The sequence below is a fragment of the Acomys russatus genome, chromosome 18, assembly GCF_903995435.1.
Source record: "Acomys russatus chromosome 18, mAcoRus1.1, whole genome shotgun sequence".
Taxonomy (NCBI): Eukaryota; Metazoa; Chordata; class Mammalia; order Rodentia; family Muridae; genus Acomys; species Acomys russatus.
The window spans coordinates 63077235-63101224 of NC_067154.1; the positions used below are offsets into that span (position 1 = coordinate 63077235).

Genomic DNA, 23990 nt, shown 5'->3' on the forward strand with positions numbered 1-23990 from the left:
CTTTCAATACCTGAATAGTATTCCATGCTGTTAATGTACCAAAGTTTCTTTATCCATTCTTTGGTTGAGGGATTCTGGCTACTACAAATAAAGCTGCTATATACATAATTGAGCAAGTGGCCATGCATGGTGGGGCATCTTTTGGGTGTATATACCCAGGAGTTGTATAGTTGGGTGGGTCTTGAGGTAGAGCTATTCCCAATTTTCTGAGAAAGCTCCAGATTGATTTCCAAAGTAGTTGTACAAGTTTGCACTCCCACCAGCAATGGAGGAGTGGTCCTCTTTCTCCACAACCTCCCAGCATGTGCTCCTTTTGCTATATTATTCTTTAATCCCAAATTTGGTGATCGTTGATTGGCTAGGATATCTAGGCTAGCTAGCCAGTAATCTCCGGAGTCTGCATTGAGGTTACAGCACACACACCCATGTCTAGGATTTACTAAGGTGCTGGGGATCAAAACTTAGGCTTGGCCATCATCTCAAAGACTTCCACATTTACTTCCTCACATGAATCCCAAGTGTCTTCTCAGATTAATGGAGTCCATGGTGATTGTAAGTCCCTTTATAGTGGGGAAAAATGGAAAAGAGGGGAGGGGAGTCTTTTCCTTTTTTGTTTGTTTCTTTTGTTGTACATTTTGAGACAGTGTCTCACATAGTTCAGGCTTGCTTCAAATGCCTGATCTTCCTACCTCTCTCCTGAGTGCTCAGATTATAAACATGTACAACCATGCCTGGAAGGCGAGATAAGTGTATTCTGAAGGCCGATGTGTTCACTAAATATAATAAAGCTTTTCAACCAATGCTGACTGTATTCACTTTCAGGAAATGAGGACATTAACACAGGAACTAGCAAGAAGGCCCATCTTAAACTGCAAACATTTATTGAACAACATATGAGCTAAAAATTAGATTATTTTTTGGAGTGATGTCACCTTTTGAATGTCCTAATGAATAATTTACCCTAACAAGAGAAACCTTCATGAACAGTGTACTCTACTTCTTGAATTCATGTTTAGTTTCTCTAACGTGTAACCCTGAACATATTTAACTTGAATGTGTTCTCTGTGATGTAACCTGTGATAGACTGACGTAATCTCCTAATGATAATTATCTTCAACACAACTGTTCTGCACACTCAACTACCAAGTACTGTGCACTTGAGAACTGTCACATGAGCATCGAAACAGCAAAGCAAGCTGGAGAAAAACAGGGTCTCTCTTATCCATTACTCCTGAACCCGGAACAAACACAAAAGGACTTACTTTGCTCTAAGCACTTTAAAATGTATCAGAGGTGTAGGGAGACGGCTTAGTAGTTAGGAGCAGGCGCTGCTCTTCTAGATGATCTGTTAGTTCCATGCACCCACTTGGTGCCTTACCGCTGCCTGTAACTCCAGGTCTAGGCTCCAACATCCTTTTCTGGCATTTGTGGGTACCCACACTCATGTGGCATAATATGTACACTCAGGGACATATACATAGACTCAAGCAATCTTTAAAATATACTTATAAATCTAATGTTTCTGAGCTATACTTAGTTTTTTGATGGCGCCACGGTGTCTCACTTGTTGAAATCAATAAATCTCCTGAAACCGGTCAGTATGCAGTACTAAAATATTGCAGTAAAATCAGAGAGCATATAGAAAATAAATATGTATGTTTACATATATTTTCTAAGTTTAAAATTGTGTAGGTAATAACATTTGTTAGTTGGAATATGTTGCTTTAGATGTGGGAACTGACTAAACATCCCCATTATGAGTAGAAAATACCCTTAGAAAGGAGAAGTGAGATCTTTAGCGGTTTTATTCACACATGGAAAAGAAGTGTTGACATTGCTGGATGCTGACATTGGCAGGGAAGTTTGGGTATTAAATTAGAACCATTCCAAGGATGTCAGGGCTACATGCCAATGCAAATACCTCCCACTTTCTCTGCCTGGGTACTTTCCAGGCAGACTGAGAGCTTCCTTAGGGTGCAGGGCAACCTTTCTAGGCACCCTTCTGCTTGCCTTTGAGGAGCAGTGGCTCCAGAGCAAAGAGGCTTCTTGGGATTTATTTTCTAACTTAATGAGCCCACATTTACCACAGCTTGTGTTCTTTTTCCCTCTCTAACAACCCAAGTATCCATGATTTCATATTCATATGGTGTTGGACCAACCAGGTCACCATGCTGGCCTTGGAGTTATCAGATTTTCCTGGGCAATCATGACACTTGTGGGGCCAGCACTAAGTCACTATTAATTAGAAGCCTCTATGTTTTCTCTAAGGGGGAGCAGAACTGATGGTGCGAGGAGCACAATTACTTTTGGTGCTCGCTTTGCCATCAACTTTTGAAAGTTTTATTAGGAACTGGTCAAAGAAACACAGACAAAGAAGCCAGGACTTGGTAGTTATAATGTAAAAATTTCATTGCAAATTCAAAAATTGGAACTAGGTACTTGAACACGTTGGATTAAAATGAGAGCTTTAAGTTAAAGAGTGTAAAGGCATGCCTATCTGCTTACACTTAAGTCTAGTCAGCTTGGCCACGGTGCTAAGAACACAGACAGCACAGGAATGAAGAAAGGTCTCAGTAGCACCAAGGCTAACTGGCTGATGCAGCATTAGAAGTTTTAGCAAGCCATTTGTTATTTCTCTCCACTAATAACTTTATTCCTCATACTTCAACATTTATCCGTGTTTCTGCTAGATTTTCTAATAAACTATTTCATATTTTATATATGAAACAATTGGTTAGATGGAACAGGAGTGAAAGAGAATGAAAACTTGGCTCATTCAAGGATTTGGGGGTTTTGTTTTGTTTTGCTTTTTGAGAAAGGGTTTCTCTGTGTAGCCCTTGCTATCCCAGCACTCACTCTGTAACCAGGCTGGCCTGGAACTCATAGAGATCTACCTGCCTCTGCCTCTCATGTGCCACAGCCACCTGGCCTTATTCAAAGTGTTTGCCTCAAGTGCCCATTGTATTAGATCACAGCAAATACATTTGGAGCCAAGGAGCTCTGGGAAACTGTGGTCTTGCCTCTTATCCTTGGAACGAAGTGCCTTTTATGTTCTCATCAGGAATGTTAGCAAGACTATTGGACACAGCAGAGACAATCTGCTTGGTGACGCTGCCTTATTATCAAGTGTGTGGACTGGGGAACCCAAAGAGCCATCAGGTATTTGTAGAGTGGCTGATGAGAAGACATGAACTTTTTATTACTGCGCAAGAAGACAACAGATAATCATAAAAAATCACTCCCAGATGAGAGAAGCATGGGAGAATAGCAAAGTAGAAGGATCCAGAAGGTCCTAGAAACCTACAAGTAGAACATTATGATAGGCATATTTGGGCCCAGGGGTCCCACTCAAACTAAGGCACCAGCCAAGGACAATACAGGCGGTAAACTTTAAACCCTTACCCAGATCTAGCCAATGGACAGAACATTCTCCACAGTTGAGTGGAGAGTGGGGTATGACTTTCACATGAACTTTGGTGCCTCATATTTGACCATGTCCCCTGGAGGGGGAGACCTGGTGGCACTTAGAGGAAGGACAGCAGGTTACCAAGAAGAGACTTGATACCCTATGAGCATATACAGGGGGAGGTAATCCCCCTCAGGAACAGTCATAGGGGAGGGGAATAAGGGGAAAATGGGAGGAGGGGGGAAGAATGGGAGGATAAAAGGGATGGGATAACCATTGAGATGTAACAAGAATAAATTAATAAAAAATTTTTAAAAAATCACTCCCAGAAGTGCTAGTTAATTCCAACACAGAGAGAAATATGTCTGACAGATGAAGCGCTTACTTAAAGCTTTAGTTGTTTTTATTTAACTAGTTATTCAGCAGGTGTAGCTTATTATTTTTCCCTGTCAGTCAATGTGGGCTTTTCATAAGTCTTTTAAAAGTATGTGTGTGTGTGTGTGTGTGTGTGTGTGTGTGTGTGTTGTACCTTACAAATCACTTTTTAAATCAGTTGTTTGAGCTGTAACATCCACTGTTTAAATATACAAAAAATGTTTGCAATGATTTAAAGGGAAAGATTGCTAATATTAATTTCTGATATACTGACAGAGATGCTCTAATGAACCCACATAACAAATAAATTCAGTGAAATTAGGAAAGAGAACACCTCAGCTTTCAGCTCTTTCTGAGGAAATGGAGCCAGATGTTTGTGCAAACCTACTGTTTCGTTTGGGGTTCATGTATTGCCTTTTTAATACTGATGGATATTTAGCACTTACAAATAAGTTCTGAGAGTAGCAGGTGCATCTTCTAATTCCCTTAAACTTAAATGCATTGGCCACTGCTGTATGGACACATATCTCAAATACCCAGAAAATTTAGTAAAGTTTAAAGGGTCACAGGGATTTTTTTCGTGCATACTGTGGGAAGGTCTTTCATGTGGCAGCTGGGGTCTTCCTTGCCTTGAATTTCATAGCCAAAGGACTGACTCGGCTTTTGTCTTGAGTCTTTACAGAGGTTTATGAATGTGTCACAGAAAACAACTAACCTACCTCTCCCTCAGGACAGAGCACCAATGATAGCCTAGGCTCTGTTCAGTAGTGTCAAACCAGGACAACTCCCGGCCACGAATCTGAGCTCCCTAGGACTTTCAGGAAGGTGCCAATGGAAGAACCATCCTACAAAATGCTTTGATCTGTATCAATACGTGGAAAGCTCATTCTACCAGTCTCTTATTTTAAAAATAATGAAGCTGAGCCACATCCCCTCGTTGGCCCAGGAGAGGAAGCTGGCATCCTTATTGCACTGACTCATGCTTGCTTTCACAGACAGGCCCTTCTCACTCTGCCACGAGTGCCTGAAACGTCTAACTTTCCTGGCTTGGTTTTGAGGAATTTGAACAAATTCCTGTCTGGTACACTTTGGGAAAGCAAAATTCTCCTTTTGAAAGTAGACAGGCCAGGCCAAGGAAAGGCAAAGGGAGAGAGGGGAAATTCCTCTCTGTGCTTTTGGACCAGAGTCCAAGGGTTATTTTGTGTTTCTTCTGGGGTAACATTTATCTGCCCTTCTTCTTTCTACATCCCACAGATTACTAACGAGACAATATGAAAATATGTTCAGTTATTCTCTGAATTTTCATCAACTTTCCAGATTTAAAATCTAAAAATGTTGATTTTTTTTTCATCAATCTGTTAGATGAGTCAAAACAACATAAAACTCAAAACTAATTCTTATTTAGTTTTTAGACAGAACTTCTGGGGATTCAGTACCAACAACCAGAATTCTGATTGTTGTATCATGTTTTGAGATACAAATACAGTTACTTCAGAAGTAGAATATTAAATAAAAGAAAAAGTTTATAAATGTAAATTTACTGTGATTTTAATAAAGTGGCTATGTTGGGAACACATTTGTAACTGATTTTTGTCATGTCTTAAATATGTAAAGCTAGGAGCCAGGCGCAGAGGGATATGCCTGTAATCCCAGCACTTGGGAGGTAGAGGCAGGGGGATCTCTGTGCGTTCAAGCCTGGTCTACAAAGCAAGTCCAGAGAAGCCAAGGCTACACAGAGAAACCCTGTCCTGAAAAACAAAACAAAACCAAACCACCAAAACTGTAAAGCTAATATAGACATTTGCTATGTATCTCTCTTTTTAAAATTTTTTAAATTTATTATAATTGATTCAGATTACCTCCCTTTTGTTATCTGCTTGCTTGAATCTTCCCCTCCCCACCCTCCTCCCTCTTCTGCCCTCTCCCCCTCCCCTAGGCCTCTGACAGAAGGGGACCTCCTCTCCCACCATATGACCACAGCCTATCAGGTCTCATCTGGATAGCCTGCTTCCCCTACCTCTGTGTGCCCTCAGCCTCCCCACTAAGGGGAGGTGATCAAATCAGGGGCACCAGAGTTCATGTCAGAGGCAATCCCTGCTCTCTCCACAGTCTTGGAGAATGAGCTGTCCATTGACTATGTCTGAATGCGGGGGGGGGGGGGGGGGGGGGGGTAGGGGGCAAGAGTCTAGGTTTACTGCACGCATTGTCCTTGGTTGGTAAAACAGTTTGTGCAGGCCCGCCTCAGTTGAGATCTGCCAGCCTTCACAATGAAATACTACTCAGCTATTAAAAGCAAGGAAATCTTGAAGTCTGCAGGGAAATGGATGGAACTACAAAGGATCATTCTGAATGAGGTAATGCAGACCCAGAAAGACATGTATGGTAGATACCTATAAGTGGCTATTAGCCCAACATAGACGTCCTCCGAGAGACTCCACCCAGTGAGGGTGCTGGGACTCACTCACTGCTGGTGGAGCACTAGGAGTGGTATTCAAGAATGGGGGGATGGAAGGACCCAGAGGGTTCAGGAACTTGTGTAGCTCCTAATACTTGCTTATCCCTTATTCTTTGGTATATGCCTCCTCAGGAATACACACACACACACACACACACACACACACACACACACACACACACGAAATGTTTGCCTTGAGACAAACTTCTTTCTGAAGTGGATAATTTCAGAGACATATACAGAATTTATGTTCCCTAACAATTTTACCTCTAGCAGCTGGAGAGAGCAACAGACAGAGACTTGGTACAGCTTACACACAAGTTACGTTCCAGGGGCAGAACTCAGGCATCTGTAGTGCCCAAGTCAATAGATCTCAACTACTGCATAGACTGATAGTCAAAGTAGCTTATGGCCTTGGTACAGTCCTCTCCAATAGCCTATCCTCATAGAGATGTCAGCTGGAAGAGGCTCTGTTGTGGAAAGTACTAGCTGAAAACTAGTATACTGTTATTTTAAAACTTTATATAAAAACATGTATCTGAATCAATAGTTCTGGGAAAGACAACAAGGCAAAATTCACAATGGCTTTCCACAAAACAGCTCCCTTTTCTCATAAAAAAAATTACTCTATTAATCTTGCTGTAAGTTACCAGCAAGCCTAACCACAGGAATTCGTATTCCATATAAACTCTTAACCCAAAGATTATTTCTCACCACAGACCTAAAATAACAATGCAATATCACAACTTAATGACATATAAAGACTCACTTAAGATTTCTTGCAATGCTAAAAAAAAAAAAAAAAAAAAGACATTTTAAACATGAGATCATTAGTTTTTAAAGATAACATGTTGGTTTCTTAACTAATGAATTTATCACTTCCTAACTTGAAGTGATAAATTATTTTTCAATAAAAGTTTTAGCTTGTCTCATTTCAAAGCTTTACAAAGCTTGCCCAAAAAGTGTTAATTTTTTAACTGAAAAAAAAAAGTTATAAATGAAGTAGTGAGAATAACACATATGCAGACAAACAGGCAGGCAGTCAGACACACATCCACACCTGCTTTTACATACAACAATCCAAAAATAACAAAGCAAAATAAAGCCACAGGAATTCACATATTTGGAAGGACCCTCAAGCCTGCAGCTTGTTATTGTAGGCAAGGAGATCTGAGAGACATTTAGTGGTGGGCAGGACATATTCTGACAATCCCCCGCCAGCCAGGACTGGGAGCTCACACCCACCATGTCAGGCCTTCCAGAGTTAACCATAGCTGATCACAACATGCTCACTGGCTGCTTCAGCTGACCAGCCAGCCTATGCTTCCTGCATTTACTTGCCGAGGATTCCTTAAAGAGTTGATCTATTAGACTTAAGAGCAATTCAGAATCTGAAGCTTCTGAAAAATTTGAGCATTTTATTTTTGTAGGAAATACCCTCTTCTCGGGTGTTGCACGCTTTTGTATTTTTGACAAAACGAAGTGTCACTGACCCATTGTTACATCGAAGTAAATAACATTTAAAACATGTGCCTTTTTCCTTATTCAATGATGATTTGTTTTAAATAAACCCTGAAATCATATACAAAGAAGTAACTTTATACAGACTGATCAGGTTGTAATTATACATTTGGAATCTATCTATCTATCTATCTATCTATCTATCTATCTATCTATCTATCTATTTATCTATCTATCATCTGTCTTATGACAATTAAAAGAACAGAGGTCTTGAATTTGTGAGGGACAGTAAGTGAGGGCTGAAGAGGAGAATGATGACATTTTGTTGTCTTTTCTTTTCTTTTAATTATTGTATTTGTTTATTTGCTTTACGCCCTGGCGGTAGTCCCATCCGCTCTCTCCTGAGAGTCCTACCCTCCCCCTCCCCCACCCCTTACCTATATTCTTCAGAAAAGGGGATTCCCCCTTCCCATCCACCCCACTCATCAAGTTTCAGCAAGTTGGATATTTTAAAACAATTGAAAAAGTAAATGAAGGAAAAATGCACCCACAGTAGTGTTTTTCAGTGTAAACACAATGCTGTGACTTAACATTTTATTAAGCTGAGGTCTGTGTTCTTTTTCCTCAACAAGTTCTTCAGGGAACAACCAGTACTTACAGATTCAGGCCAAACACTCGGGGGTGATTCGTCTACACACACACACACACACACACACACACACACACACACACACACACACGAGTTTCTCTCTCATACACGCTCATACACTCATATGCACACACACCCCACGGTCATCTATCAGTCAATCTCTCAACAGGCGCATGCATATCATTTATAATCCCTCCCCTGGTCTCCTCCTTCACCCTTCGGTCCAAGGCAACACTGTCTCTCTCCTAGTAGGACAACAATAACATCTCCCAGTTGGTGGCTTCAGCGATAGTTTTTGTTAAGAGTGTTCTCCATGTGGCATGCAGATAGATTTTGACCAGTGTTCCCTCTCCTCCACCGGAAAAGGCTGCTGTGCCATCCCAGCTTATTTAGAGGATAAGGCTGGGATTTACATCACCCTGTGCAGCTCTCCTTGGTGGGTGCCTTGCTGCCTTTGTGACTTCTCTTCTTCTCTCATGTCAGGAGCAGAGCACTGAACATGCTCCTGTACCCAGGGGCTTTGCACTACATGGTCCCTTTGCTTTGTACACTCTCCCTCCAGAGACCCACATGGCTTACTCTCTATGGTCACTGCACTACTCATTAATGGAAGAACTCATGGCAATCCATAATCTCCATTGCCAGCTTCCCTGGGCCTGTCGGGGAGTTTTCAGAGAGCTAAACTTCATGACAGCAAGAAATCTTCTCTGCTTTTTTTTGTCTAATGTGAACAAATGCCCAACACATAATAGAGTATATCTATAATAAGTTATTGTTGGAAAGAGAATTAAAAAGCCCCTCACATAGTTGATTATGTAAGGAAACTGACAGAAAATTAGTAATGAAATACAACCCCATATACTGTAAATGAAATAAAGTCAGCCCATTAGAAGACAGAATATTTGTATAGGGAGTGTGAAAAAAAAAAAAAGTCCCATTAGTCACTAGAAAGCTTCATGACTCAGAAACAGCAAACAAACATAAGAGCAAATATGAACTTTTCGGGCAAGGGCAAGACAATGTAGGAACAGGTGGCATTTGCTAATATGTTTTCTCTGTGACAGATGGCGTCTGCATTTTCCATCCTGCATAGTTCCATCACCTCGAATGCTCAGTCTCTTGTGAAACTCAACCATGCTACACTATAGCATGGCAGTACCTCTCATTCTCAGCTGTGACCTACAGAAGCCCAGGGACCACTGAGGTCTTGTTCCCTCTGTTCCAACAAACACAAGGGTAAGCATGATCCTGAAGGAGAAATGGAAGTGCAGCTTCATTTGTATGCCTGTAAGATCACATAGACTGGAGTTGAGTCATTAGCTGAGAGTACACCCAGTGGTCACATAAACTTCCTATAGGTGTGTACAGGGCAATGTGGGGGGAAGCAAAACTAATGCTATGCCAAGGCCACCTCATCAGAGCCCTGAGGATGTTCTTTGCCAGTGCAAAGGAAAGCCGTACAAATATAGAGGCTAAAAGGAATGATAAAATCCTTGGTGGTAGAAACAACACAAAACCAAGTATTAATTTCTCTAATGCATTTGTTTAAATTACTTCATAACCATTAAGTAAAACATCATGATTCTCAAGAAAGTTAACAAAAATAAGAAAATAAATTTCACACAACTATTAAACTAGAAAGAAGACAATGTTGCTTTGGCTCTGAGAAAGAAAAAAAAATGTCAAAACATAAAATAATCCCAAATAAAGAGTCTAGATTCTATGCAAACTTTCTATGAAGTGTGGGCATTGCCAAAGGCTGGCCAGTTTTCTTTGGGAAGACTTCAGTTCTAATCTGAATTATTCTTCTTTGGAAGAGGTTTATGAATGATATTTTGATAGATGGATGAATGGACAGATAGACTATTGATTGCTAGAAGAGGGGATCGTGTAGAGTTTTATAATTTCAACAAGATATGATACCGTATCCTTTAAAAAGCGTGGGAATCTCTCCTGAGAAATAATGAGCCTAGACGTATGTACAGCTGGTTGCAGTCTTAGCTGGATAGATTTCTATGTGGAAACTGAAGGAGTCTATATTAATTTAAGATAAACAAAGAAAAACTGTTGTAATTTGAATGTGCGTATCACCCATAACATAAACTCTCTCAGAAATGAAACATTGACTTACTTTTAAAAATTAATATTATTGGCAATGAGTTGCCAAGTATAATTATTAACATCAACTAATAACATCTGACCCAATAATAGTGTTTCTTACCTATCGTCAATACAGAGGCTTAAGAAAGGAAACTGTATAAGCCCTTCCCAGGGGGCTGCTCAGGTTCCCGTCCTGGCTTTGTTTTTACTTAGCATGCTCCTGATCTGTTCCAAGCCACCAAATCACCCATGAAATTAATGAGGATTGGAATCAGGTCTCTGCTTTCTTTCATGCTATGCTGTCCATGTGAATTGATGCTACCTAACACTCAAGTCACACTTGCTCTGCCACTTACATAAGGGAATGGATAAAACAATCTAGTCAGGGGTGTATGGGTCAGGAATGATCATGTATTAGGAGGGATTCTTAAGGTGTAAAATGCTACCAGTCAATGCTCTTCCAGTAAAAAAATTATATATATATATATATATATATATATATATATATCCCTCCTCTTTGTCTCTTATACATAAGTAGATAATAGTCATGCTTGTCATAGTGATTAGAAAGCAGATTAAATTTTATATTACACGGTCTCCCTAAATTCAGATGATTCTTAATATAATGGAACTGCATTGATTACCTTAGGAGTGAAAAAGAGGTACCTAGACATTTCGTTTAATTATTAAGAAAAACACTTTGGTCAGAAAAACCTTCTAATATCCCAAATTTATTCTCTATATCTGTAGGTAATGCTGCATTTAGTTGGATAGAAATATTGGTGATTTCTCAAAATTACATATTTATGCCAAATATTACATATTTATGTTTTTAATAACACCATATTTACACATCCACCTCCTCGAACTTCTATCATTATCTAAGTCCCAGGAAAGACACATGTTCACTCCTTATAAGTTTAATTTCCAAAATTGTCTTTAATGAAACTATTAGCAGTCTGCCAATCCTGTGATTTCCAGTAAAGAATATATTAGCTTATACCTGTGCCCATGAACATTAAAAAATGTTTTGCATAAATTGCAAGAGGAAAAACGTGTTCAGACCATATTTTTCCTTTTTAAGATCTTAAAATTAGGACTGAGTGATTGTAAAACGATTGCTGTACATAAAATCAGAAAAATATGTTTTATGGTTACATGCATAAAATTAAGTTGATTTTTGATGGCATCCTGTGATTTTTAAGTGCCTAAATGCCTTTTCACCTTTTAAATAGAATAAGGTAAACCTACCTTGCATATTTAGCTTTAATTTTCCTAGACATGTGTAAGTACTTTATTGAATCACAAACCATTCAAGGCATTTTTCTCCTTTAAGCTTCCATTTAGGTATTTCTCAATCTCAGTCAAGGTAAAAATTTTTTGAGGGGATGTTGAATACTTTTTTGTTATACACTGAAAGTGTTTCAACTAATAGTTAGATTTTTCTCTGGATTATAAAGTTTATTTCCGTCTGTTTTATTATACAAACAAAATATTTCAAAGGAAACACTATTTTGTCATAAATATCAATGTTTGAAGTAGATAACCTGTGAAAATGAGTATCAAAGTGATGGCTTTGTGAGCCTCAGACAGATTTGATTTGGCGATGCTATGGGAGTGAGGAAATTCAGTATTTTGACTCGGTGCACTTGCTTGGGATTGCCTCCCACAGCTACACATTAAAAGTGAACACAACTTCTGCAGGAGAAAAATCTCCCTCTTTAACCCATGACATCCTCAGAAGACACATCACCTTATGAATTAAAGTGACTTAACAGTGTAAAAAGTCTGTGATACCTTGAACTTCACTTCCTTTGACTTCATAAAAGTCATCTATTCACTTTACATCCTGACTGTGGCCATTTCCTCTCTTCCTGGCCCCCTTTCTCCTCAGGGAACTGGGTAGGAGCAGGAGTGGGGTGGCAGGGGCAGTGAGGGGGTGAGGGAGTGGGGGGGTGGGGAGGGGAGCAGGAATGGGCATTAGGGGCAGGCAGAGTTGGCGAGGGAGGGCCTGGTGAGATCATCAGAGATGGGGGGCATTTCTGGGATTTGCCAGAGAGCTGGGTTAAGGGAGGCCCCAGGAAGTCTATGGGGGTCACCTTAACATAGAAACAAAGCATTTTAAATAAAGTAGTCACATTTGTTTATACAAATTCATTTTTTTCCCCATAGAATAAGATTATGGGCATATGAGCAATCCAGGTAGAATTTAAGTGGCCCTGAGAATGTGGACTTGAATATTAAAAAATGCATCAAATTATCAGTATTTTCCTCTGAAACTTGGAGTTTGAAATTTAGCAAGATAAAATATACAATTTCTTTTTTTAATCATTAAAAAAAAAATCAACAAAAAGATGAGTGACCTGCCTGCAAGTTTGGGCACCGTGTGTGTGCCTGGTGCCCTCTGAGGCCAGAAGAGGGCATCAGGTGTCCAGAACTAGAGAACAGACTATTATAAACTTCCCTGTGGGCGCTGAGAGTGAAACCTGGTCCCTGGAAGAGCAAAAAGTTCTCTCATCAGCTGAGCCATCTCTCCAGGCCCCAGCAACATTGCTTTTATTTGAAAAATCAAGTCCAATCAGATAAACATCTGATTAAAAAATATTTAGTTTCCTCAAATGTGAAGAAAATTAAGTCTCTGAATATTTGCAATACCGTATGTTCACCATACGCATCGCTAAGCTTTATAGGGACATTGTCAGACAAATAATGTAATGCATTTTGTCCACGCTCATCTTCCGTCCCTTCTGTAGTCCTCTCTCTCTGCCTTGTTATCCCTCGCGTGTTCTAGAGAGCTCAACTTTACTATGCTATGATATACAATTGCATGATTTTATGTACCTACATAAGCTCTGTAATTCACAACTGAGGGAAAATATGCAACATTCCTCTTTGTGTCTGGCTAACTAGAGGAACTTCTTAACACTCCCCTGTACTCTGAGCATCTGTGGACTTGTAGACTAATGATTGGCTTTGAAATTGAGCTCAGACACAAAGTCCCTAAAGCCAAGTTCTTTCTCACTTCTCTGTAACAGTGCTGCCCTTTGCTCGTCCTCCTCGCTCTGTGTGATGAGAGTGCCTGTCTTTCCAGGAGGTGTCACTTTTCCATCTGCTCCTCTCTGTTAGTACCTTATCTATATTATGATTACATTCTACCTTCAAGTCATCAGTGTCCAACAACAAAGCAGATCTTGTGCATGTGTGTGAAAGTGTTTTTGAAAAGCCCATTTGAAATTCTAAGTTCTTGAAATTATAACCCACTAAAATTAATTTAAAATGAGAAAATCAAAAGTTCTTAACACTCTGGCATAAAATCCACCCTGGAAAACCTCTCCTTTTTAATATTCGATTTTGGTTTAGGTCAGCATTCTCCCCCTGCCTTGTTCTTTTGGAAGAAAAATCACAAATTCTTTTTTGTTTTTTATTTTTTAGAAGCCTGAGACAGCACAGTAGAGGCCTTCATGGGTGTTATTATTTATAGCAACATAAAAAGTTGGGCCCTTTATTGAAGAATGTTAGTGCAGGAATGAAAAAAGGTCCTAGTTTTATATTCTACTAGAAGCTTACTGTCTTTCAAGACATCCATTACCAGAAATGGACCATTGCCAGTTCTTTCTGGTTCCTGGAATCTCTCTCAGGAGAATTTATGTTATTGACAGCAGTTGGTTTCCAGAGATTCTATCCTTTTTCTTTTTTTAATGTCAGATACCCAGGATGAACTTGCTCACTTTACTTATGGTTTTACAAAGAATAAAGCTATCAAAACTTCCTGTTTTAATACAATTATTCCTTTTAAAAAATAATTTGATTCAATGCCTTCTTAGTAACAATCCCTTGGCACATCTCTTCTCTACTTCGATAATACTCTCATGGTGATAAAAAGAAATGGCGCCTGAATATTTCCAGGCTGATAAATTTTCAATCACAGTGAGTTCTTGCAACGTTTGACAGGACCAGAGACATTTCATGGTTGTTTGAATAGGTGTCATCTTCACTCTACACTACGTTATTCTGTTTATGGGCCAAATTCTTACTTAGACCTTGCCTTATGATTAGTATAGTATGTATCATCTAAATTCTGGAACTATCTAACAATGTATGTACATATATAAAACAGACAAGGGGCTCGGGTATGCAGAAGAGAAATAAGATTAAGTCCAAAATTCCGAGAAGAAAATGAGCCAGGTGTATAAACTAGCAATTAACAGGGAAATTATCAATTGATATTTTTTTTTTCAGTAAACACATATTAAATCTTTGGCCTGAGCTTTAAGACACAGCTTCTGGTGAAAATCCGCCGACTTTCTGCTCCCTGTTCAGCTGTTCACTGGGGCAACATGCTACAGGTTTCGAGAAGGAAGGTTTAGCTGTCCACCCCCGCGCCCAGGCACTCCCTGGTCCTCAGTTCAAAGACCACACCCTTCCTCAAAACACTTTTCCTGCATTCAGTAGACACCATTTCCACTGGAAAGAAAGAGGCATAGTTCTGTTCCTAATTCACAGATGGAGAAACTAATCAGAGAAAGGACTTTTTTTTTTTTTTTTTTTTTTAGGAGGCAGGCACCTTTGCCCAACTAGGGTTCTGGGCCAAAGTGTTTGGCTTGTGAACCGTGAGTCTGAAGTGGTACCTGGACCCAAACAACACTCAGCTCTGCACAAGAGTAGCTGTCCGATGGGAACAGGGCAGGTTTGAGGCCGCACATCTTTGCACCTATCCGACTGTGTCTCTGCCCTTTCACATGCCTCCTGCCTTATCTGACCAGCTGGGGCTAACCCCACAGCTAATGACTTCTCAGAAAACCATGAAATGAGCCCTGGACACCTATCATCCTTGAGTTAATGCAATCTTGTAAGATAAAAAAATTGATTTTGCAATAAACATAGGCTGAATGTTTAATTTCTTGTAATATCAGTAGTTACTAGAAATGAACAAAAATACTTCTCATACCCATTTTGGCTAGAAATTAAAATTAGTTATATCCAATATCGACACATTAAAGGTATAACAGATATGGTAGTTACTAGGAGAGAGTATATAGGAAGCATATGAAAATGCCTGTTAAAACCAAAAAGATGTGCATCCCCAATATGCCTATTTCTGAAAATGTGTTATAGATAACTACTCACACATTGCACAAGAAGACATCTATATCAGCAATCACCCACAAAAGCAAGATTTAAAAAATGTGTGATACTCCTATCTAAGCCACATAAAGCCATCATGTATATTTATGGGACCAAGATATAAACAGTACTAAATATATCATATATATATCTGCATATTTAAGTGGGTTGAAACTAAAAGAATGTAGATTTAAACTATGAAAATATTATCTTAGAAATAAAATTGAAGGTATCATTAAAAAGAAGTTTCTGTAGTTTAAAGAAGAAGAAAATTATTTTTGTCTAAGTCAATTTTTAAAGTTGTATTACTTTATTGTATATGTTTGAGTGTTTTCCCTGATGCACTTGCACCATGTGCATCCCGGATACCCACAGAGGCCATGGGAGGGTGTTAGATGCCCTGGAAGTAGAGTTACAGATAGTCATGAGCCTTCGTGTGGGTGCTGGGAACCCAACTCTTGCCTACTGTAAGACTACTCTGTCCTCTTAAACACTGACACATCTCTCTAGTTCCACCTCATTCCATTGTATAAATTCAAGAAACAAGTATATTGTAGGGCACCCCCCCATTATCAGCATTATACTTTACATATCAACACAGCTAAAAAATAATAGCTATTGTTAGATTATAACTATCAGGGAAATTGCAAGCTTATAAACTGTCAATGAATGTGTCATTTATTTGCATGTTTGTTGAGTGTGTTTTTGTTTTTTCTAGAAGATAACATTCTGTGAGTTTACTGCAGGGTCCATGCTAACTTTCAACCCAGGGTCCTCCCATCCCAGACTTCTGCCTGCTTGGACAATGCCATTGTCTTTTAATTAGTTACCTACATATAGGTTTATGTAGCATGTTTGTGTACTATACATAAATGTGGATTATGGAGATTTCTCACAAGTATGTGACATTTGATTTCAGGATTACAAATACATCTTAAAGTAAAGCATAGCACATGATATAAATGTGTAAATGACCCTGAACAATGAACATTTTTAAGCGTGCAATATATGCATAATAAAATATAATATTATAAACATCAGGGTGAAATTTCTTACTTTAAAGTATATGCTTTGTATTACTCTGCAAAAAGCAATGATTAAAAAGTATTTTCTGAGCCGGGTATTTAATGGCAGCACTTGGGGAGGCAGAGGCAGGTGGACCTCTGGGAGTTCGAGGCCAGCCTGGTCTGCAGAGTGAGTTCCAGGACAGGCAATGCTACACAGAGAAACACTTTCTTGAAAAACAAAACAAAACAAAACATTTCTTTACAGTTCACTGATTCAGTAACTTTAAAAGCTCTAAGGAAATAATCTCTTTGATGTTTGATGGTTTCAAGCCTAATGTGTCTTAGTAGAAACACAGGGAATATCAAATATTTAACTTTATCCCTACCTTGTATAATTTCTTATTAGAAGTGAAGTGATTTCTTTAAATGGCAATAAAATTAACATAGATAATTTATTTTAAAATCTTTATATTTTTTATATCTTTTTTTTTTTTTTTTAAGTTCTTTGATGTTTAGGACAATGCATTTTGTTCATGTTCACCACTCCTAAAACTCCTCCCGGGTCTACCCCATCTCCCTACTCATCCAACTTGGTGACATCTTAAAATAACATCAAGTCCAATCGTGATGCCAATGTGCTCTTGGGTGTGTCCATCCACATCGGCCTGACAACCTAACAAGGACTACACCCTTAAAGAAAACTGACTTTCCTTCTTCATCTACCAACTGCCACAAGTTCTCTTGCTATGGGTGGGCCTTGTGTCTACTTGTCCTCTCCATGTTGGGATTTTGTCTGGCTTGAGCTTGCACAGCTCTTATGCACACTATCACAGCCTTTATAAATTTACGTGGTCAGCTGCTCAGCTGTATCTGGAATATAGTTTCCTTGTAATCACTGGTTACCTCTGGCTCTTACAGTCTCTCCTCTCCTCTTCTCAATGATTCCTCAGTCTTGGGAGGATGGCGTGGGACACAGCGTTCTCACTTAGTGTTCAGCGTTCTGAAGTCTCTTATCCCCTGCATCTTGATCAGTTGTGGGTCTCTGTGTTAATTGCCGTCTACTGCTAAAAGAAGTTCCTTTGATCAGTGTAACCTGTGAACTATTTTAAAAAGTTTATATTATGGGATATATTTTTGTTTTTAACAACTTTATTAGTTCTTTTATTTATTTTAGCTATAATTTCAATTCTTAATTTTTTGCAATAATCATTGTATTTACTATCCTTTTTCCTTGAAGGATTAATTTCTAGAAACCTCACTTACAGGGTATACTAAAATGCCTCCTGTCCATCCATTCATTGTTTCATGATGGCATAAATCTCTATAGGAGAGATCAATCATCAAAAAGCTTCCACAAAGATCCACATATAAGAGTAGAGACTATGGATAATTTAATGAATCCATTGATTTCACAAAGTGTATAAAACATATGCCTAAGTGTAGATGAGATACAGTCTCTAACACATGGACAAGTAGGCTTTGTATTGTGAACCCACCTAGGGAACTTTCCCTTTCCAGTGCTTGGCACAATGTGGGATATGACGTCATAGTTATTCTCCCTCCCTTTGTACAGTGGGGAGTGGGCCCTGCATTCATACCCACCCATAACTCTGTACACTGGGCATACAGTCTGCTGCTGCACTTGGATTTCTTCTTCTCTCTCTGACTCTTAGTGGCCCAGGTCTCTTCCACACATGTGGCCTCAGTTCTTATTTTCTTTCTTTCTTTTTTAAAATTTTCTGACCAGCTGCTCCTGTCCTTTCTTCACCATCCATCTAGTGCTCGTGACTTTCTTCTCAGCGTTTGCAGGCTAATCCTAGACAGCTGCAAGCTAATTAGCCCCTCCAGGTGTCTTTCCATAGGTTAAAATGCAGTGTGGCTAGGACACCTGATGGCAATATGAACGAGGCCTCGTCCATTAATTTGACACAATTTCTGTTCCTTCTGGAATCATCTGCTCTAAACTTACAAAGATTTATAAAAGTTAGCTACCAACAACAAAAATTAACTCATGGTATTCCTTTAATCCAAGGAGAAGACAATCTTTTGTTCTCACTAGAAGTACCACTATCTATATAGCTAACGCAGAAGACAAGGAAAGAGGGGAGGGAGGGAGGGAGGGAGGGAGGGAGGGAGGGGGGATGAAATGTGTACTGTCATACTCCAGTATAATCATATACTCCAGATAGACAACCTGGCCAGTATGAAGTCGTGTGTGTGTGTGTGTGTGTGTGTGTGTGTGTGTGTGTGTGTATTTTTAGAGAGATATAGCTAAGGGGGAAGCCCTGTCCTGACTACAGACAACTCTGGCCAATGTGCCAGGAAGCTAGGTGAATTAAAGGAGGATGTGCAGATGATCTCTTTCTTCTTCAGGCCACCTTGAAGAAATATGCTGTGCTCTGTCCTCCCTGAGGGGTGGACTGAAACTCCCAAGTTCACCTGTAAACCAAACTTATCCTTTCCTCTTCTTTGTGTGTCATGTCAGGTATTTTTAGACTGATTAAAACAACAAACAAAAATACCTGATTAAGAATTTGAAAGGTAAATTATAGTTTCTAGGAGCAGTAGGGAGAGGTCTTCCTGCTCTGAAGATGAGAGTCGACTCTTGGTCTTCAGTAAAATACGTAATACATACGGACTATTATGGGGTTTTTTCCTTCAGTACTTACAGATATTTAAAACTCAGGCTCTGTATCAGCACCCTGTGTTGGGTTTGAACGTAAGGTCTTAGGCATGCTAAGCAAGTGCTCTACCTCTGAGCTATGTCCCCAGCTCAGTCTCATATAATAAGGGCAGGAGAAAATTCCCTATAAGCGTTTCAAAAAAATAAATATTACTTTTCTATTAAATATATGTATGTCGCATGACCTTGTTTTTTATATTGTTTTTATATTTTTTATAACCTAGTTGTTTTACATTGTTCTGATAAAGACTATGACTAAATGCACTTAGAGAAGGAAAAGTTCATTCATCTTACATTTCTAGGTAGGTAACAGGCCACCACTGAAGGAAGTCATGGCAGGTATGCAAGGCAGGAACCTGGAGGCCGCAAAGGAAGCAGAGACCATGGTGGAATGCTACTTACTGGCTTGCTCCTCATTGCTGGCTTAGTTTGGCTTCTTATACAACCGGGTCCATCTGCCCAGGGAGGACACAGCATCTGGTGAGCTAGTCCCTCTTGCAATAATTAATAAAGAAAATGTCCCCATAGACTTGCCTGCAAGATGGTTTTATGGAGGCATTTTCATGATTGTGTGTGGCGCCCGCGCCACCACAGTACTGAGTCGAGGGCGAGGGACTGCGGATTTAACTCATGCACACACGCGCACACGCATGCACACACACAATAACACAGCGGGTCCTTTGTGCTAAGAGAGCAGCAGCCGCGGCAGTGGTTTATTCTTCTTGTTCGTATTCCCAGAGTTCCAAAGAGCCTTCTTATAGGCAGCAAAACAGGAATCCTCCTCCCAGGTGAAATCCCTCAAGAGGTGATTGCACACAGGAGGACAAGTCTCGAGGAAGGGAGGGGCACGTTCTCAGAGCAGTAAACATGACTAGCCAACCAAGATAAACACAGACATGGAAGCTGCTAGAAACAGGACATGAAACAGCAAGACAGGCAGGCAGCCCATTCGGGCCTGGTTCCTACAATTGCGGTTCCCAGATGATTCTAGCTTGTGTCAAATGGATGAAATATAATCAGGAGATCCTCTGACCTGTGGATTATTTCACATGTACTCACGTTCACAGCCCGCGGGCTTCATGTAGCTATGGATAGCTGTAAATGCAGCCCCACACAAAATTGTAAACTTAAAACATTATGAGGTGTGTGTGTGTGCGTGTGTGCATGCGTGCGCGTGCAAATTAATGTCATGATTAATTTTTAGATGACAATGTCATATCTTAATGTCAAGACCCCTTAGAGGCATCTGTTCTAATCACTGCTTCTGCATGTGCATAGGCGTTTTAACACAGGCTCAGCCCAGAACTGCTTAATGTAGTCAGTTTTGAAAACCACTTAAATGTTTCTCAGTGCTGGGGGCAGTGGCACACGCCTATAATCCTAGCACTTGGGAGGCAGAGGCAGATGGATCTCTGTGAGTTTGAGGCCAGTGTGGTCTACAAAGTGAGTCCAAGACAGCCAAGGCCACACGGAGAAAGCCTGACACACACACACACACACACACACACACACACACATACACACACACACAAACACAACACAACAAAACAAAAAAACCAACCAGAGAAAAAGACAAAGAAAAATTAAAAAGAATGTTCCCTGTGAGGGGGAAATTAACAGCAGTTTGTTAAAAATTACAAAATTTGCAAAAAAGAAAGAAGAAAGGAAGGAAAGGCGAGAGATATGAGGAAGGAAATTATCTATGTCAGCATTTATTATATATGTTCATGTACATATATGATCTGACTATGAAATGATAATTTAATCCACTACATATTTCAAATACATATTATGTTATGAAAAGCATGTTATCACTTTCCTCTTTGCATCCGCCTTGCACACGCCCTTCATTGTCTGCTGAAAACTCCTTGAAGAAGCTGTATTTCCTAACTTACTCAACAGGAACTCCTAACTGGACAGCAGACAGTGGCCTTCTCCAGTTTCATTTCCAAAATCTACCTACCAAGGTCTTCCTTTTTTATCACTTAGAATTGTACCTGAACGTTAACTTCAGTTAAATAAGTCTGTGTTGTCAATTGAGGATCTAGCAAATCACAGACTTCCTGTCTTTTAAAGCCCCGTGCCTGAAGCACATCTCAAACAGGGCGATGATCTGCACCTCATGCTCTCTAACGGTTTTTTACAACTATTGTTCCTGTGAGTTTCATGACTAATCTTATCCTATATTCAACAGAAGCATGCTAAATTTTCCTTGTCCTATGACAAAGGAACTCCTTAGAGAGCAAATTCAGAATCGTCAGATTAAAGTGATCACAAATGCTTTGGATTCTTAGACTTGATTGCCCTAGCTCTTTCTTCCACATGTGCGCGTCACAAAAATCAATACATAATTGCAGTGGTAAACACTAGGAATAATGAAAGTGCAGGGAGAACGACCTTTGGGTGACTTTTCCCGAAAGCAATATAAATCTCAATTACATGTTTTACAAATTAGTCCTGAGTGTAGCTTTTTATGTAAGTGTAGCAGAAACACGCAGCAGAAACATAGATGTTTAATCAATTTCTGTTTTCTATCCACTTGTAAGGTTTGCATGTGGTATCATGCAGAGCTCCATGAAATAGAATTTAACAGCACTGAAATCTGAGATGCAGCAGCATCAAGAAAGCTCAATTTATAGCCTATTATGATTTGCTTCAAGATGACTTGCTTTCACCATATTTATATCCATATTTAATATCGGGTGTACTATGAGATAAATTACCATAGTAATAGAATGCCAAGCACAAGGCATATCAGAACTGAAACATTAATCCTGTGTGTGAAGATTCATTGCCAGTCTTATTTCAATGGGCTGTGCATGTTTCTCCTAGCACAGAAAACCATCACTGGCACTTGTCACTGGGATTTAATGTAATTGATTTATGACTCCCAAAGGGAGCTGAGTCCATTTTGTGTTCAATACTCCCAAAGTCAAAGGAAGGAAGTATGGTAAAGTAAATAGTAGTAAAAATATGAAGTCCTTCCCACCGGGGTGGGAGCCCATTCCCAGCAGAATACATAGCCACCTTCTTCGGAAGTGTCTTGAGAGTCAGAAAATCTGGGAGGCTCAGCCACTTCCTTAATTCCTGCATTTTCTTGAAATTCTCAATTTACTTATTGATGGAAGAAAAAATTACAAAACTAAAAGGCCTTCTCTTTAAATTTGTACAAGCAGCCAATCACCACATTGCCATTCCTAGTTCAGCTGTAGCTAATACAGCTGATACTTTAAGAAAGATGTGTATAAGGAAAATGTTGTGAGTTTTTTTTTTATTAAGAAGGCTAATTAGGTGAATTCAAATGGATAGGTACAATTAATACATTCATCTATAAAATTATATACATTTATATATCTATTATTTTTGCACTGTTAGTTTGATGCCTAGGCCTTGCAAATGCTAGGTGATAGCTCTACCACCGAACTACGTTCTCAGAGTTAACTATCACTGATCTATCATCTATCTATTTATTTATCTATCATGTATCTATCATCTATATAATCTATCATCTATCTATAGTCTATCTATCTATATCTATCTCTATTATCTATACCTATATCTATATATACATATATAGATTATATATATGTATATATATCTGCCTGTCTATCTAACTAACTATGATCTATTGTTGCAGGGTATTTGATCCCATTGTGAACCCTGAGAGTGTGAGCTGTAAAAATCTGCTCCCTGTTTGGTGTGGTTCAGTCCTAAGGCACCTTAAGTCCAAGAACTCTGAGCTTATTGTAAACAGGTGGTTATGGAGTGGCTCAGTCCTAGCACACATCTCGAATCCAAGAGCTTTCTGTACACAGGATTTAATAAAGTCAACCCTAGATCAGGAGGCGGAACAAGAAACCAGCTGACAAGGATTAAAGAATAGGAGGGCCTTTGAGAGAAGGATGTTTAAGACAGGGAAGAAGAAGAAGAGTGTTCCAGCTCTTTGGAGTTCAGCTTTGGCACTTTCCTCGTGTGCTGTTGGGTGAGCTGGCAGGCCTTTTCCTCCAGGGCTGTCCACAGAACTAGCAAGCTTTTTGTCTTTGGCTTTTGGCTATTGGCTTTTTCCCTCCGGACATGAGCTGAGTAGAAAGGTCAGCTGGGTGCTTTCTTTTTTTTCCATCTCTGAGCTAGCAGGGCTTCACCCCAGCATCTGGCTCCTAAATCTTCATTGGTAAAATAGGATTTTTTTCTTCATTTTAATAACATTTGGTTGTAGAGGAATTTTAATTTAGAACATGGCTGTTATGGCAAGAGATGAAATCCAAAGGCCTTCTAGCTCTGTGTGTTCTGCCTGGAATACAAACAGGCCTTTAAACCAGGAGACAGAAGCAAGCAGATCTGAGTTCAAGGCCAGCCTGGTATGCAGCAAGTTTCAGGTAAAGAAAAGCTTAGGTACAGGCATGGTGGTACATGCCTTTAATCCCCAACAATGAAGGTAAAGATAGTTTGTAGAAGGAAGTACCTATGTTTGAAAGTGATGTTTAATTGAGTGGCAGAAAAAGTGATGAGTCAGAGAAAGATTTGACAGAATAGGATACATCCAACTCTCAGGAGGAGAGAGAGAGAGGAAAAGGAAGCTACTTAAGTGGCAGTGCGGGGGTGGGGAGGGGAAGCAGTTTTACCAGGATAATAATAAAGAGACAGGTTGCAGAGAGAGAACTCAGGGGAAGAATTCTATCTATCTGTCTGTCTGTCTGTCTGTCTATTTATCTATCTATCTATCTATCTAT

The 23990-nt window shown here is 39.5% G+C and overlaps 1 protein-coding gene across 1 annotated transcript in view; it reads right to left on the bottom strand.

The window, feature by feature from the left end:
- The window catches only part of Nalcn (sodium leak channel, non-selective), a 297987-nt gene that overhangs the window by 218336 nt on the left and 55661 nt on the right, over positions 1–23990 (bottom strand). The window lies entirely within an intron of this gene.